The sequence below is a fragment of the Phalacrocorax carbo genome, chromosome 3 (genome assembly GCF_963921805.1).
Source record: "Phalacrocorax carbo chromosome 3, bPhaCar2.1, whole genome shotgun sequence".
NCBI lineage: Eukaryota > Metazoa > Chordata > Aves > Suliformes > Phalacrocoracidae > Phalacrocorax > Phalacrocorax carbo.
This window is the reverse complement of record NC_087515.1, coordinates 51,793,243-51,808,701: the sequence shown is the minus strand read 5'-3', so window position 1 is coordinate 51,808,701 and position 15,459 is coordinate 51,793,243.

Genomic DNA, 15,459 nt, shown 5'->3' with positions numbered 1-15,459 from the left:
CTTTAAAAGTAAGACAGGAGAGGAGATACAGTGTAATGCTTCCAATTTACATTAAAGTCTATGCACTATTATCTTCTTATTATCTCCTAAAGATTTTTCTAGGCATTTAATTAACATATGACAAGATACCCAAGTTAGCAAGAAAAAAAGTCACCATTTAGCGCACTATCTATAGCCTTTCAGAAGTTAGTTTCCCATTGTTTTTCCTCCTAATGCACTACCCAGTGAACATCTATTATGCTATTTTAATAGTAAGGCTCTGTCACAGAAATAAAAGAAATAAAGTTCTCAAGGTACCCACACTACCTTTTCTAATTTGACTCCAGCACAAGTGTCTTTCAAAGTCAGTGAAACGCACATAAAGTTTAGAAGTTTTCACACAAGGACTCTGCTGTGGCAAAGGGTGCTGGCTTTTGCCTGCCTGCAGGAGCTCTGGCCGGGAGCTGGGTCCCAGAGAAACCCAGTGGAGGCTTTACCTTTAAATGACAGTAGCACTGACAAAACAGCCTCAGAACATCTCTAGAAAGGTGGGGGAGTAATTACCAGGGCCCTGGGGGCTCCCTGGGGGCTGCCCACGGGGGTCTGTTGGGGCAGACCCCAGTAGCCAGCACCCATCCCACCCCCAGGCAGCTGAGGGCACCAGGGCAGCCCCAGCCCAGGGCTTCGGGCACCTCCCTGGGGATGGGGACAGGCCCAGACAGGCCATGGGCCTGCAGCATCACTGGGGCTGAGGGTCCTGGCGACTGACATGGGGTCCTGGGCAGGAACAGTCAAGACCTGGTGGTGCCCTGACAATGAACACTCCAGGTCCCATTCCCAGGGATCCTCTGTCTTTTCCACATATTCCCTGGGCATAGACCACTGACCTTTCCCACTTGGCCTTTCCCAATCCTGCCAAGACAGAGAGAGGGAAAAAAAGACACAGAGAGAGAAGGAGAGAGAGCAGAGGGAGGGAAAAAGAGAGAGAGGAGGGAGGGAAAATCACCCTTGAACAAGTGGCACAATACACTAACATGCTTCATGCTTACATTGTGTGCATCCCCTCAGCTACCAAACTCATTAAGCCCTACTGCTCTGACAGAGACCTGTGGGTTCTGCTTTACTAATGTGGCAGAAAGAGCCTGCAGCAAATAGAAAAAAAAACAAGACTTGTGCTTAAGGATGAAGAGATACTGTGTAAAGCAAATTCTCCCATCAAATAGAAGTTTCTGTTTCTTAGTAGTCCCATATCTCAGTTTTGGGGTTGTTTGTAGGATTTGGTGTGTCGTCGTGTTCCATTCCGCCCCCCACCCCGGAAAGTGCTTCTAGCAGCATTTGCCAGTCACTCAGCTCATCAGTCCCAGAATCTCAGGATGGCGGGAAGGGACCTCCAGAGTTCACCTGGTCCAACCTCCTCTGTCAGTCAGGGTCAGCTACAGCAGGTTGCTCAGGGCCGTGCATAGTTGGGTTTTTAATATCTCCAGGATGGAGACACCACAACCTCACTTGGCAACTTGCGCCACTGTTCAATCATCCCTAAATTAAAAAAAAAAAAATAAAATTCTTACATTTAAACAGTGGTGCCTGTGTTTCAGTTTGTGTCCATTGCCTCTTTTCTTGTTGGTGGGCATTGCTGAGAAGAATCTCGCTGTCTTCTTTGCTCCCCCCATCCAATATGTATAAACATTCCTGAAATGCCCCCGAGCCTTCTCTTCTGTAAACTGAATGGTGCCAGCTCTCTCAGCCTCTCCTCAGGTATCAAATGCTCCAAGCCCTTAATCACCTTCATGGCTCTTCACATGCCTCAGAGAGGCAAGAGATGTGACATACTGAGGTGAGTCAAGCTCAGAACTGGCCCTGGTACTCCAGATGTGTCTCACCAGTGCTGAACAGAGGGCAAGGATCACCTCCCCAGCCTGCTGGTAATGCTCTCCCCCTGATACAAGCTAGGATGCTGTTGGCCTTCTTTGCTACAAGGGTGCCTTGCTGACTCATGTCTAACTTGTTCACCAGAAAACCCAGGTCCATTTCTGCAAAGCCGTTTTCTGACCAGTCAGCTCCCAGCATGTGCTGGTGCATGGGACACTTTCTTCCCAGTCTCAAGACCTTTGGATTTGCCTTTGTTGAGCTTCACAAGCTTCCTGTTGGCCCACTTCTCCAGCCTATCTGAATTGCAGCACAACCATCTGGTGCATCAGTCACTCCCTCCAGTTTTTTATTATCTGCAAACTTGTTGAGGATACACTCTGTCCCATCATCCAGGTCCATTAATGAAGAGGTTAAACAGTATTTGCCCCGGTGTCAGTCCCTGGGGAACACCGAGTGACTGGACTTCAGCTGGACTTCATGCCACTGTTCACAACCCTTTAAGCTCAGCAGTTCAGCCAGTGTTCAGACCACCTCACTGTTCCACTTACCCAGCCTGTGCTTCATCAGCTTGTCAATGAGGATATAAGAGGCAGTTTCAAAAGCCTTGCTAAAAATCAAGATAAGCATCATCCACTGCTCTCCCTGCTTCCACTGAGCCAGTCATCTCAGCATAGAAAGCTATCCAGCTAGTCAAGCATGATTTCCCTTTCATAAATCCATTATAGCTACTCCCAGTCACCTTCTTATCCTTACTATGTTTGGAAATAGCTTCCAGAAGGATTTGGTCACTGAATGCTCTCTCCTATCTTATCTCTGGCTAAAGCCACTGTCTTGAGCCTTCTGTTGGACTGTTAACATTTACAGCCTCACCAAGTCTTTGCTAGAACTACTAAAAAGTTCTTCACCCTTTTCACCTAGAAGAACAGAAAGACAAAACTTTTTCTAGTCATGCCAGCCAACTTGGCACTAAGCTCGGAAGCAACAAGTACTTCGAACAGCACTCGCTAGAGAATAACATACATGTTCAGTTGTCTTGGTGGAGAAGGGGAAATCTGAATGCCTCCTACTTTGCCAGTAAATCTCAAAAATCTCGTGCTCCTTCAAAAGGCAAGGAAAGAGCAGCTAGAAGAAAACCTGACCTGCCAAGAGGTATAAGGGGACAAATCTTACCAGAAAACATGAATAGCAAGTAACAAAAACTTGGGAGGTAGGGCCAGACAGTTCTAGATGCAAACATAGCCCTGTTTACCCACATTTGTAGATCCAATTCTACAAAATTTCACTTTCCTATACACAACTGAATATGACTGCATCAGGAAAGGCAGACTGCCTACTTCATCACCTAAAATAAGAACAGTACTAAGTGGATTTTGGATTTCTTGTCAACCTCCAGAAATCTTTGATCTCACTTCTCATATACCTATAAAGTAATTCAGTATGAGCCCATATTAATCCATCTGTTTATTAATCCCAAAATGCTTTAAAAGACTGGGGAACGCTAACGCTGACTGGGTCATGACATGATCCAGGAATGAAGAAGAGGTCTTCTGATCTCCCTAGCATGCAAGAAACCTTAGGAAGCCCTGTCCAGCCTGTCCCAGCTATTAGGCTGAAGGCTGGACCCTCAGAAGGTACAGACAGGGAGAGCAGGTAAGCAAAGATAAAAAAGGAAGAGCCACTTTCCACTGTTTTCCTCCAAGGCATTTCTTCTTTTTTAGATGGTAAGTGCTATATACAACTGTGAAACATGTTTGTCCAAGAACACAGACAGTACTTTCATAGCTGATTTGAATTTTTATTTTAAAAGGTCTGTCATCAGACAATGATGACTTGTTGAAACCAAAGCCCTCCACAAGAAAAACCCAAACCATTCATCAGAAAGGTATCTCAGATTCTGGGTGAACTTTTTTGTTAAGAGCAACATGGTAACATTTCTGTCCTCCATCTTGCTTAGAGTTCACATCCTTCTCTCAAAGGTAACAATCCTACAAGACAGAAAAGATCCAGGTGAGTGTCTGACACATCTGTTGGATCTTACACAATCAGTGCAAGTACACGGACCAGTAAGGTACCAGCTAATCTAAAGCATTATTACCTTCCTCAGTTTGTCACAAAAACTGGCCCTAGGTTTGCCTCATCATTGCAGATCAAACTAGTATAAGAACCTGGCTTTCCTGATCAGCAGCCTTTGCATGAAGCTCCCTTCTTTGTAGCACTGTGAACATTTTTTTCAAGCGCCTGGCACTTGACAGCTCTTAAAGCATTTATCGCTGTAATAGCTAAGCAGTAAGGAGGGGAGGTGTTTGAGATTTTTTTTTTTTAAAAAAAAAAGCCTCCCAATTTAAAAAAATCCAAACTCTCAGATTTCCTTAGCACCTTCAATGGAGCTACATAAAACTTTTCTCCATTCATGCAGTGACACATAAGCCTTCCTTCTCGTATCTGTGAGAAAGAGATGTATACACTACACTGCTCAAACTAGCAACAAGTGAAGACTGCTTGCCTGTGTTTTCTCTTCTCAACACCTCCACAGCTCCCTTCATCCTGTACGTTTAAACATTCTCCATTTATGTTACTCTACCAACGTTTGTTTGTGTATGTGTGCCTCTCTCCGTGTACCACAGGATGGCAGCAAATGTTAGAATATAAAGAAAACAGCTGAGCAAGAGACAAGAGTGTTACAATTGATTTAAATATATTATTGTTACTCCAAGTTCCCAAATGCAAAGACACATGTCTTCAGGTACATAAACACAGTCATGTGTGAACCCACACCGCAGCAGGTCAAAGGCATTAAAAAAAATATAATTGTTTAAGGGAAATAAATTATATGAGATGCCATAACAACAACCTAGAATTAACAGGATGTTTTCCTTGACCCAAAGTAAATAATGATCAGCAAAATTGAGATGGGGAACAAATTTGTGTGGAATGACAGTAAATAGTAATTGAGAAGGACTATGTTGCTTAAATGTATTAATATTGTAAAAGGCAGCCTAATCTAAACTAAAGGAAAAAAAAAGTCAAAATTCATCTCAAGAGATAAATACTCTTCCTGTTTCAGGTACATTAAAAATTTATGTAAAATTTTTGACATAGACACGTTCATTTTATTGAGGGCACTTGCCACAGGCAAACTAAAAGATGTTACTTATTTAAAAATTAAGTTGTGCATATATCTTGCATGGAGTTCACAACTGGTGCCTCACCATTTTTTTTAAAGCATGCTTTGTAATGAGGAGCTCAAACAGAAGGCAAGGGAAAAAGAGAACAAAGTATATAGAAAAAGCACCAAATAATCCAATAGTGGCTTTTTCAACTTTTCATGTAGAATCTTCATAGAATCATAAAATGGTTTAGGTTGGAAGGGACGTTTAGAGGTCATCTAGTCCAACCCCCCCTGCAATGAGCAAGGACGTCTTCAGCTAGATCAGGTTGCTCAGAGCCCTGTCCAGCCTGACCTTGAATGTTTCCAGGGATGGGGCATCTACCACCTCTCTGGGCAACCTGTTCCGGTGTTTCACCACCCTCATTGTAAAAAATTTTTTCCTTATATCCAGTCTAAATCTACCCTCCTTTAGTTTAAAACCACTCCCCCTTGTCCTGTCACAATAGGCCTTGCTAAAGAGGTTGCCCCCATCCTTCCTATAGTCCCCCTTTAAGTATCTGAAGGCTGCAATAAGGTCTCCCCACAGCCTTCTCTTTTCCAGGCTGTCAGCCTGTCCTCGTAGGAGAGGCGCTCCAGCCCTTAGATCGTTTTTGTGGCCTTCTCTGGACCCGCTCCAACAGCTCCATGTCCTTCCTGTGCTGAGGGCTCCAGAGCTGGACACAGTACTCCAGGTTGGGTCTCACCAGAGCACAGTACAGCAACAGAATCACCTCCCTTTCATGTGAGCTGTAGGCTTCAAAAAGCTGGGACTTGAAAGTCTATATTTACCATTAAAGAATAAGAAACAACAAAGAAAACCTCACAAGCCAACAAGAACATTTGTAGAATGGGACACAATAAGGATTTAACATCATTTTTGCAAAACCACCTTTAACTAAAAGTTATGAAGTAGTTTCACAGGAACTTTTTCATAAAGTTTCTAGTGATGAAAGGTTTTATAAAGGGATGCTGCCACTGTGCAAAGTTATTCTCTAAGCCTTCAAGCAGTTTAAGAATTTTATAATAAATTTAGATGAAATATTTATTTTTAATTCATCAAACATCTGCTTCTGCTCATAAATTTTTCTACTTTCTTCCTACATTACCACTATGCTTCTCTGTCCAATGCCAAACTAAGAGACATGCTAGCATAGTTGGTAAAACATCAATATTTTGAAGTTGCACACTATGTCAATTGTTTGCAACGCACCTCTTGCCAAAAAGATCAACCAACCTCCTTTGAAGAGCCTATAATTGGCATGGCTCCGTTTGATTTCAGGACTCCAGCTAATCAAACTTCTGATCTTTGCACTGCAATGGCTAGATTTGACTCACCCTCCTGACTGCTATTGAATGACCACAGAGAAAAAGGTGACAAATTGCATGATTACAGTCAGCCCATTATGGACATAAAATCAGGCGGGGGGGTGGGGAGGGCAGGGGGCACACTTGTTCCTAGGGGATCAGAAAGGTATGTGAAAAGAAAAGCTTGTAAAGATGCTTGTGCCCTGGTCTCAAGCACAGACAATTTATGTGGCAGACATCTTCACTAGCCAAATAAAATTTATGCTAACGCTTTGCACTTTTAGAAAGATAAGAACATTTAATATATCTGATGCATGTGGAAAAAGTGACTTCTGGCTGTTCTTGGCAGTTGTGCTTCTCTGCTATATCTACTTGTGTTATAACCATGGCCTTTTCCCTCAGAAACTGTGGGATGACTATTGTACATGGCTGTTCTTTTCTAATCTGCCGCCAACTCCTGGCCATACAGTGAGGCAACTGTAAGGGCACAGCTACTAGCCAAGCCAGTACAGTATTTCTTCCCTTCAGGCCACTGTCACCCCACAGATACGAATAAGGATCTGGAAAATAAATGTTTTCTATAGTCTTCTGCAACCTTCTTGCTGTAAAAATAGATTGTAACCATGCTTATGTCATGTTGTTGCTCAGCAACCTTCCCCCCCCCACTTAATCTCCCCGTTCTCTAATATCTTATTGGTCTTCACCGTGATCAGTCTGCAAACTATGACTCACTACTCAGAAACAGCACTGTCTGCTAAGCTTGCAGGACATTCTGCCCTCCAATGATTACATAGGCTTAGGGAGATATACCTTACAGAGTAACCAAAGACAGGATGTTGACCTGGGGTGGGGTGGTGGGGAGGCTAATGAAAAACATGAGGGACAGGGGAGGGAGAAGTTGAAGTGAATAAGAAGTGGTCCTCTGTCTTGAGGAAGCTTGCAAAAAAAAAAAAAAAAATTAGATCTCTAATCCCATTATCTTCTGTCAAGGTCAGCAAAGAGGACTCAATGACCTTAGCACAGTTCCTCCTTCTCCCTGATGAGCTCTAGAGAAGGATCATCTTTGAAATAAGAATAAGGACTGTCAGGCAGAACAGCAAGGACTCACAGCTCTCGTAGCACCTGAAAAGCTTACTGTTTGAGAGGAAATGACAGGAAAAGGAAACTTGCAAGCACAGCTTTTGCACATGCAGTTAGTTGTTTGTGTGAATAGACTCAGAGATGAGCATCTAAGAGAGCAGTGTCACCAAAAGGTAAAGCCTAGATCCAAAGAGCTATTTGGAGGCACTCAAGTGCTTAAACTTAGGTATGCGTGAGCATTTTGGAAGTCATAAGGTATTCAGTCTGGCTTTCAGCTCTTGCCCTAGAAGAGGATAGCTCTCCCACAAACCCTGCATCGCATCATACCTACCACCACTTTGCCAATGTCTCAGGTACTACAAGAAATCTAAAACCACATTACATGCATGCCTGTGCTTTGGTCCCTGAACATCTCAATCACTCCTCAAATATCTTCAATCTTTAATGGTTTTAATCAAAGCTGGAGAAAAAAAATCCCCCCTAGAATCCATATTTAACATTACCTCAGATATTTAAGGACCTAACAAAAGGGGAATACACCGTGCATCTGTGCTGTTCTTATTTTTGTTACGACTCCACCTTCCCACGCAGTTCTGATCAGTGCCCAGAGAAAGCCTGTCCTGATCTACCGGTGCATTTTATCTCCCAAGGTGGCTAGAAACTTAACATGTATTTCAAATAATCTCAGAGCGTTAGGCAACATAAACACAACCAAGTTCTGGGTAGAAAATCTTGTCCTTTGCAAAAGTTCAATCCTTTCCAGTGGGCCCTGTGACTAATCTGTCATTTCATCTCTCTACAATCTCACAACGCCTCAGCTGACTTGAGGTCACAGCCAAGGGACAGTGGTTAGGTAGCACCTTCTGGATCAGCGACTGATGGGAGTGTTGCCAATATCAGCCTTACAAGCAGAGTTAACAGTGAGGTAGGTACTGAAATACCGTTACATTTCCAGATGAAAGATTCCTCAGAAAAACATATGTAAAACATCAAGGGAGAAATCCTGATGCCCATTTAAGATAGCAGTTCTTTTAGCACAGTGAAACACTGCAACAGTCCACATCAGCTTCTCAACGTTCAGGAATCACCATCTATTTTTGTTCATATATTACTAATTAGTAGTTGATCCACAATGAAGTGGCACTACATGTAAACTTCAATATGCACACAAAATTCCACCAAACAGAAAATCATGAGCTATTCCAGATTGCTTTCTTCCAGACTACATCAGAGTTTAATTTGAGCATTTTACAGTGAAATAAATACAACATCTCACCATAAAATGATAAGTTTTATTCAACAGCATTAGCAAGGAGTAATAACATTAACAATAATAAACCTTTTTCTCATACAATTAAGGAGCTAAAGATGACAGATACCATCAGCTACTCTGACCTTCTCAGCTATTCAATGCAATAACACCACCAAATTTAGATTTGCTTTTGGTGAGCAGTGAGGACATTATACAAAATCTAGATGTAGAATATGACCTTGGACAGAAGGATTACAAGAGGTCCCTGTTTAAATTAACTGGAAATACAAAGAAAGCAAGTCCACAAGAGATTTCTACAAGTAAAACAGGCAGCTTTGATAAACTCTATTAGTAAAATCAGATGGTTTGAGGATGTCAGTGACTTGACTGTGAAGCAGGCCTGGAAATTCTCCAGGAGGTACCCAGGATATAAATACTGAAATTATATTTTCAGTAATTAGGGGGACTTGTGTTAAGGGGCATCAGATTTAATGGATGATTAACAACCTGAAGGAAGATACTAAGTGGAAAGCCTACCAAGTAATGGGAGAGGATGAATTGGCAAGGAATGCAGTCTTCCCGATACCAGAGGTCAAGAAGGGAAAGGATAAGTGAAAATTATCCAAAAAATCAAGTCAAGATACACTTTGCTATGTGCTGGGGGAGGAAGCGAAGGTTATTTTGCTATATGAACAAGACAATTAGGACAGAAAAAGAAGGGGCTCATTGCAGTTGGCACAGTGCAAAAACTAACACAAGTATGGTCTCAAGTCTAAGTGAATGCTTTGTCTGATTACCAATAAACGTGATAACAAAGATGTCTGTTATAGCAGGGTGACTAAAGAGAATGAAGGTATAGAAGAAAATTTTGCAAGCAAGCAAAAAGCTCAGTATACTCACAGATGTGTCAGTACACGCAGGGGAAGGGCACAGGTAACCACGCTAGGACTCTGGAAGATCCAAAGCCTAAAACTGCTGGTTCAGGCCTACATCTTCCTGATGAAGGCAGGTATGGGGAGATATCAACTGGAGAACAGCAGACATAGGACCTTTATTTCAGAAGGGAGTAGGAAGAAAGGATGCAAGAAGCCATGGAATCTTACTCACATGCAAGAGTTTACATCAGATCTCAAAACAATGCATAAAAGATGACATGAAGCTGAACAGAAAATAGGATAAGGATAGACTAAGGATAAACTGTGCTAGTCTAAATTCACAGACCTTTTTAAAAGTAATCTTCTAGGGGGAAAAAAAACCACTAACAATAAAAACCAAACAAGAGCCAGCAGTGGTACTTCTCATCTACTTGAGAAATGTTTGATAAAATGCCATGTAGGAAATAATTAATTAACGGAAGAAAATTCTGGAGGTATTAAAGAGGTAGAGAAATAGCTAGCAACAAGTAGTGCTGAAAAACACTGCTATCTATAGGAGAGAAATTGTGTTCCTCATAGGTTGGTCCTAATCTTTTCACTAAAGCCCTTAGTACAAAGAAGCAGGGAGTCCTGATGAAAACGTGCAGAAAACATTAATTTCAGAGGCACTGTCAACACCAACAAGACTTGAGGTAGCAAGAAAAAGACACTTGAACAAGCTGAGAACCACTACGATGAAAACCCTCCCATCTGTGCAACCTCACTAACGTCACACAGGTACGGGACAAACCTCCACATGCAGAGCAGCAGGTGCTGCTCAGCAGGAAGCATGGTCCTTTTTGCCACAAATAACTAACTTCAGCATTTACTCCCTACAAGTCCATACCCATTGCTTTGAGAAGCTTAAGTGTCTATGAAGGCACAGGTGCTGCCAGTAGGACTGACAAGAATATCTGGGCAGGTAACTGAAGGAAAAAATACCATGGAAAATAAATACTGAAGAAATGCTGAAGGCAGCATGTAGCAAGTGTATCTCCATTCGTACTACTGTAAAATGAAGGTTTCATTTACCATTTATTTATATGGTTACAAAACAAAGCTACAGTTTACAGCTGGAGACTTTCAGAGTGATTCAAACTATGTAAAAGGATCCAGCAAAATCATTTCAGGAGCTGTCTGATGATTTAAGCAAACTGAAGTGCCATACACTTCATTAAAATTACCTTCACAGGAACTGGAACTATTTTAGGAGGCAGTGGAGTCTTTTAGTGAGTAAAACATCCTGCCTGCCCCCCCCCGCCCCGGTTTATTTCCACAAAGAATCTTGAGTTAAATATATGCCTTTCCCCTGTTTCAGATTAAATAATAAAGCACATTTATTAAGGGGGGTAAAAAAAAAACCCTTGGGGTAGGGGGAGGTATCCGAAGAGGCCTTTTTCCAACTGTCAACATTTTGAAGCTGAGTAATAATGCAGCCTTGGGGTTGCCATGGGAACATGTTTCATTTCCTAGGTGACAGCAATTGTATGTCGTCACCAGTAACCACACCAACTCTGGAAATATGTCAAGTTTCCTTCAGACGTCGGCATCCCGAGACTTCCTGCTCCCATCCCAGGTATGCACCCAGCCGAGCTCAGGCTGGCGGCCCCTGTGGGACCTGGCCAATCTTCCTCTCCTGGGAAGGACAGCTCCTAGACATCTTGAAGACCCTAATAAAGAGACACCTCCACTTTCCCCTTGGTAGCCTCTTGCATTGCCCAACTGACCTCCTACAGGCATGGTTTCATTCTCCCTTGAGCATGGCTTCAATTTCCAGCCATTTGGCCCTGGATAAGCCCCATCAGCAGAGCCTCTCAGTATTAGAACCCCCAAGACAACTTGTGTCATGCTAGTAACAGACACATTATTTACATCAACTATTTCTGAATCAGCCTCTAAAAATAGCTGTAGAGCTCAAAGACCTGCTACACTAAGATTTTTTTTTAACCTGAAGCCTTTGGTTGTATGACTGAAGACCCCTCTTTGCAGTACGTATGTTCCCCAACACAACTTCGAGCCTACCAGCTGCACAGTATGACCAGCAGGATTCACTTGCCTGTGAACAGTAGGGAGGGCAAATAAAGTAGAATAACTTCTCCATAACAGCTCCTCAGTGCTCATGCACTAGTCCAAAATAAGCAACTCTGATTCTGTAATAATTACTCTGCTCTGGAAGTAGAGTGATTATTTTATTCTGGGATAATTACTCCATTTCCAAAGTGAAATAATTGTTATAGAATAAAATCGTTTTTATTTTGGAATATTTCCTCCACATGTGGGAGTTATTCTGGAACAGCTAAATTATACCCTAATAGCTAGAAGAGAACAGTCCTGCCAATCAATTTTCCTCATACAGGCGAATCCTTAAACTGTAGCGCTACTGGAAGGAACAGTGCAGAAGATCATGTTACATGACTGGAGACCCCTACTGTTTAACTTCCAGAAGAATCTGCGTTCACTTACAAGAACTATGGCTGAGAGTTCCCCTAAATCATCTATACAGAAGTCCATAAAGGAAATCACAAGTATGTCAAGCGATTTCCAGAGCATACTACAGGTATTACCTCTGGTAGACGTACCTCATCGCGGGATGTGAAAATACTACCCATGCCATTGAATGCTTCCTCCTCCACACACACACGGTCAGAAATTGCTGCCAAGGATGGTCCTGGTCTACGCCACAAAAAGCTCTGCCTGCAGAGGTAACCGTTGGTAGAGGTATGTACCAGCTGTATGTATGTACCAGCACTTGATTTCTGAAGGAACTAGGGGCATACCCTGGACTATGCAGCTATTTTGCTATCTGTTCTAGGGTAACCAGCTTAGGCAGGAGTAAAATTTAAAACCTTTTACTTGAAAATACATTCAGAACCTTTCAACTTTGCCCACTGTTTTCTAACATATCCAACTCTCAGGAGACTAAGGGAGTTCAATGCTAGCACCATTTTTACACAGCAAAATTTTATAATTGGGTATTAAGCTAGGCAAAGAAGCCAGGAGGCTCAAAAGTTTAGGTTCCCACAGCAACAGTAATTCAGCCACATTTAAGATATATAGCAGAGCATAAATTAACACTTATTGAAAATGCTGCATATGTGCAATGTGGCCATGTTAACATTGCTATGGGAACCTTAACTTTTGAATAGATAAGCATTCTACCAAAATAAAAGCCATGCAAAAGAAATAATCATTACAGATTTTGCTAGAAAAGACTACAGCCAATTCCTCATCTGCAATCTGTTGATGCAGAGCATAAGGATGCTAAAGGATGAGAAATCCAAACAGGTAAAAAAAAAAAAAATCATCACTAAGAACACTGAGTGCCAGAGCCATAACCATGGCTGACACTGATGCTGTAACTTTACTTTAAATTCGAATTTACAGTCAAACAGTATGCAAAATCATTCCAGAAATTACAACAGAGGGGAAAAAAAGCAGCCCATATACAGCTATCACACTTCCCTCTTTTCCTCTCAGATTTTCATACATTAAATATTTTGGAAGAACAGACTATAAATTCGCTACTGCCTTTAGTCTTTTCCAGCACATTTCAATTTAGGAGGAAAAAAAAACCGGATCAAGTTGCACCCTATTATACATTTATTTAATAGTCTGGATTGTCACTCTCATATTATTCTAACTAAACCCAAAGTTTGCATGTCAAAAAAGTTTGATTTGAGCAGGTCTTTGGGGATGGAAGTTTTCATATTTTTAAATGAACCTAGTGACAGTAGGGCTGCTACGAGGCCTTACTCTCTAGGGACTGGATTTTGCTTTGGTATTAATAAAAAGCAACATTCTTCTCCTGATTCTCCTTCTCCATCTGATTCTCTGTGCTGCACGATCTTGGGCAATTCACTTCTCTATGCTTCAGTTCCCTGAGCTGTGAAGCAGGAATAATGACACTCACCCTTCTTTTTATGCACAGGTCCAGTGCGTTAACTAAGTGGGTTTTCTCCCCTATTTAAAACAACAATGAAATCTTCAAGGCAGTCTTTTTACAGTATTTGAACAGAATTCCAGCAACATCTAAAATAATGGCTCTGCAAAGAATTCTGCCCACTTGCCACCTACGGAAAGAAAAACAAAATAAAAGCTCCTTTCTGCCACTCCACCCTTTTGTTGCTCTGTGCCATCCAAAATCCTGTTGAACAAGTTTCTTCCCCAGAGTAACTGTAAGATCACCAAATACTGTGAACCAAAACATGGGGCAAATTCCAGAGTCCTGGAACTGCAAAGGCAAGATAAACAGCGTTCTCAGTCCAAGTCAGTGTAACGAGTTCTCTCTCTGATATCCTGGCATGCACGCCTGGAATTGTACTGACATCAGCAGGATTTCCTTGCTTGTAGGAAAAGCAGGATATTGGCTCCGAAACGAGCCACACAGTTCAAAAGAACTTAATCTAAATTATTTGAGGTGACCCTGATTTCTTGGCATTTATAGCATAGACTTTATGAAGATTACATGGGAATATCGCTTGAACATGTTTTCTGTGTATCATTAAGATTTAACTCAGGGCATAAATTTGAGCTTCCCTAGAGTGATTTAGAAAGAAGAAAACAAGCTAACACTGGTCAGAATAGTGCTGCCTTTTACAAAGACGGAGATATATGCTTAAAACAGGTAGTGACATCCCTCACTAGGAAAGGGAAGACAGACAGACAGAAAATTTTGCCCAGAACACACACAACTGACTTTCTCACAGCAAACAGCCACTGTATTATTTGGTCAAAATGCACGAGTTTATACTCCTTTATACCTAAAACCTGCACCTATTTCAACCTCCATACCATTACGTTCAGCACCCTGAAACCACTCTCTCACTCTAGCCAGAACCGTCACTGTCTGGACCCCAGCCCAGCCTCACAGCATGAAGGACGCATTTATCTGGACAGCCTCCGTTGCTGCCGATTCCGCCCCGAGACAGCTCCATTCTTAAATGCTCCTCCTATGCGGCTGACCCCAACATCCTCAGAAGCTGTACTGTTGCATCCCAGTTCTTTTCCTTCAGAGATAGCGTCAGCTGTAATGAAGTCCAGTGTTTGTTTGCTCAGTTCACAGAGTGAGAAAAAAGGCATCACATTTGCTAGTGAAGCTGATAATTGACTTAAGTTACCTTTAAGTTACTGAAGTTCACTTAAGATCTATCAGTGAACAAAAGGTAACTTTTTCAGGCACGCAGGTGGCAAATTTTTGAACAAACACTTCCCCACCTCATGAACTTAACTCTGATTTATTGGGAGCATCCCTAGACTTACAGTCTCACATTTGTGACAGGCAGGAATTATTTAGCTTGGTTTTCTGGAACAGCAATGAAAGTCATCAACAAAGAAGATTCTTACATGCATTTTGCGTCTATATGACAATACCCATCATTTTGTCACAATTTAATCATGCTGCCTACAGAAACCGTTTCTGCTGTTCCAGTGTGTTTTCAGCCATTACCTGCACCCCTGATCTCCGCTACCACTCCATTCTCAGACGCATCTTCTGATTCCAGGATGTATAAAGCACTTGTCTGTGCTGTCTGACATAATCTCAAAAGTGCAGAGTACCAAAAATATCCTTCTCCTCCACATGTTCCCTGTTCACTTCAGCATCTAGTCATCCAGTGCTGCTATGACTTACACTTGGTATTAAAAAAAAACCAAAACAAAACAACCAAAACCAAACGCACACCCAAACCAGGATTATTTAGTAAATCTCTTTCAGATTCCAGCACTAATCCAGCACCAACCTTTGTCCTATACGTAACATAGCGACTTTTGGTAAAAATGACTTCCTGTTAGCTCTTGCTACTGCAAATAACCACCATGTAGCATTCAAACGCTTAAAAGAGACAGCCAACATAATTTTTTCTCTTGCCCTTAATTTTCCTTTTCCTTTCAACCCTACCCCTTGCTAAATGCAA